This window comes from Rhynchophorus ferrugineus, unplaced genomic scaffold, assembly GCF_030347505.1.
Source record: "Rhynchophorus ferrugineus isolate W39M unplaced genomic scaffold, kcgeb_rfMv2 rfM10, whole genome shotgun sequence".
NCBI lineage: Eukaryota > Metazoa > Arthropoda > Insecta > Coleoptera > Curculionidae > Rhynchophorus > Rhynchophorus ferrugineus.
The window spans coordinates 30104475-30107781 of NW_027472589.1; the positions used below are offsets into that span (position 1 = coordinate 30104475).

A 3307-nucleotide genomic window follows, 5' to 3' on the forward strand; every position below is an offset into this window, starting at 1 on the left:
GATCTCTATCAAGTTTTTACGTGATGTTGCAATATGACCACACTAGGTTATTTGTTATAATATCCGTAAAAACTTATTTACCTATTTACTCGGAACTGAATCATCAGTATTTACGAAAATAATTAAAAAGGGATATATAATTCTAATACTGCCAGAAATAACTAGGTATTGGCAATGTTTAAATAATTCATAGTGTAATATATTTCGCAAAAATGTGCTGTAATTATAAAGAGTCTTTTAATTTCATTACAAAATATGTAACAACAGTCTATGAAAGACTTTAAAGAAATTTAAATAATAGTAAGTGTTTTTTTGGTTGTGCTAATTCCTGATTGATCCTTCCCTGATTTTATTGGAAAATAATTATAAAAAAAGTCGTATCACCTACGCATTTCCCGAATTGTAATATTTTACTATTCAAAATAAGTTCGAAATGTGTATTATTGCTTAACAGAAACACTATACTATATAAAAACTTAACTATACAGATCATGATTATACGCTGAGTGGTGATTTAAATGCTCCATGCTCCTTAATAACAATATGGCAAAAAATGAGGCAATAAGAATATATTCATCACCACTACATATAAAGTTGGACTTCATGAACCAATTTGTAAAAGTTTTAGCCAAAATATTTTGATTGTTTTAAATGTTTCTACCGAAAATTACTTCATTTATGAAAACTTAAATCAAAAGGAGATATTTTTGTTCGAAGTTCGAAGTTTAAAACAAAGATGGCTACTAAAAAGGCTTGGATAGCATTTATAGTTGGGGTCAAGTTCTTGTGCAATGTGAAAGGCACAATTATAAACTTGTCGTTGCTAATATAATAGACAAGGTCTAATCCTATAAACCTACAACAGTTCATTTATGCATAACCATCTTAATTTTTTTCCTGGTACTGGAAAGTTTCGAATTTAAGGTTGCGAATGATACGCTTTCTTAGCTCGAATAAGAACTTCTGACGAACACAGCGTATTCACGAGGCATAGTACCTCATGATTACCACTAGTTCAGATCGATGCAGCATTGTTTGACCGGCACTTGGTTGTATTGCTGCTTAACCAACATTGCTCTTTCGATAAGGAATCGTCATGTTTCCAGAAATTCGGGAACTAGTTGTAAAAGTTAATGTACCAATTTTTCTGGGCAATCATCTTTTGAATCTAAAAAATTGTCACAGTACATGAGAAAATCTAATATTTTATAAGTGAAATTGCTGTAGAAAATATTTGTATGTTTGTGAATAATGTTCCCCACCAACTGTATGCTGCTTTATCCAAAGCTACTTACAGATATTGATTATGGCGGTACAAAGATGGCTATCGACACTAGAAATGACTGAAAACCGAAAATTTGATGGCACTACTGTAGGAAGTTGTATGCTAATCATAAAAAAATGGAGAATCATTAAATGGTCATAGATTAACCATTTACAGATATTTCTAAGTCACTAGATTGATGAAAAAGTCCACAATCAGCTGTGTGAGTGGAATATTGCCTCTCCAAAATACTATACCGCAGAAATAATTAGAAAATATGATAATATGCTTCATCTATATTATCTTATTCTTATTTTTATTTCAATGTTGAAAATATATGGTCATTCAATAGTGAACAGTAGGTTGGCATTCGAAACTTGCACAAATATGTACTGACTTCTTGTAACTGAAAAAAGACTCATATATCACAAGAAACAAAACAAATGAGACCTAACCTCAAATGTTATCAACAGTGTTATTTTACATATTAGACAGAATTACAGCTACCTAAAATAGTAAATGCTTTAATTAGAATGGTCTTTTTGCGGTGAATTAATGACCCATTGCCAAATTATGCCGGCTGGTTCTCGCCTTGCAGGATTTAGTCACATTCATCTAAACATGTTCTGCTTTGGAATGAAAATACACAACTTCTTTGGAGTTTTTGCCGATGTATAATTACAATAGACGTTCTCACACCATCAATACATATTGGGATATTTAATAATGTAATATAATACAAAAATATTAAAATAATGTATAAATAAAACCTATAAAAATTGTCCGGTGCGACAAAAACAACATGCACGCAGATTTCCAGATTTTTAGCGCGCTTTTATTCTAATCTATGTTCATATTATTCCGTCTATCCCCTGTATATAACAGTATCCGTGATATATGGATTTGTTTTTTGACCGTTCCACACTGACACCGACCCACTGTGCGTAGGTTGGTCCCCGATATATTTATTATGGCATCATTAATAAACATATTTATACGAAAACAACTAATTAATATTTGATTCATTAATTTTCGAATTTGTTATTCTTATTTTTTTTTCTCTTTCGTGGTCCTCGTCCATCCAGCCTCGCGGAAGAAGGCACACGTGTTCCAAATTTATTAAAGTTTGACGCCGCTCCGGACAGTGGTCCGTTTCGGGTTATTAATGGGGCTTTTTGTTACGAATAACAAAACGGTTTCGCGACGGAATACATTACAGGAAACTCTGCCGTCCTGGCCGGGTTATCTTGTTTTCGTCGCGTCTATTTTTAGGAAATAATGAGGGACCGTGAGTCAGGTTTATTTATTACCGGGCGATAAACATCAATTTTGTGGACTGTTACTCGCGCAATTACATGTATTAGTTGTGATACAAAGTACGCAGAGTTCTTCTAGGAATGTTTCTTCACTGAAATTCTGTAAAAGATTCATAACTGTTGGACAAGGAGAATCTGAACTATAATATTGCAAATCATCAGCACAAAAATTAACATAAAACCAAATGTCACTATCAAGTTATGTTTTAAACTTCGTACAAATTAAACTTAAAATGGATTCATTTGACGGATCATGTGAAAAGTTGATGATATTAACAATGTTCAACATATAGAGATGATAATTATGGAGCGTGATCCATGGAATATCGCTTTGATGGTATGTTTACGAAAACGGGAACAATACGGAGATTATTAGTATGGCCCCTGTGTAAGATTGTCAAGTAAAATTGTGAATCCCTCCACGTTTTACTCGATACAGTGTTTCATCAAATTTGATCACTAACCCTCTCGTGTCCCATTCAATAAACTTTATTCTCCTTCGTCCTTTGGCTTCGTAGTTTCCTTAGCATGGACTTCTTCTCACGTATGATTTTATCTGGTAACGATCATGCCGATGCACTAGCTAAAGAGGGAAATTCCATCCAGTAAATTACATTCATGACACCATTAAATGCTTCTGGTCAAACCTCACTGACAACAAACTCTTTTAGATCAGTAGTAGGAGTCATGCCATTATAGTCAATCGACTCAGACATGGCAATTGGGG

The 3307-nt window shown here is 33.3% G+C and overlaps 1 non-coding gene across 1 annotated transcript; it reads left to right on the forward strand.

The window, feature by feature from the left end:
- The first annotated feature begins 2903 nt into the window (after positions 1-2903).
- On the forward strand, positions 2904-3009 carry LOC143204370 (U6 spliceosomal RNA). Its single transcript, XR_013007596.1, has one exon. It is a non-coding gene; the product is annotated as a U6 spliceosomal RNA (small nuclear RNA).
- Positions 3010-3307: the final 298 nt, after the last annotated feature.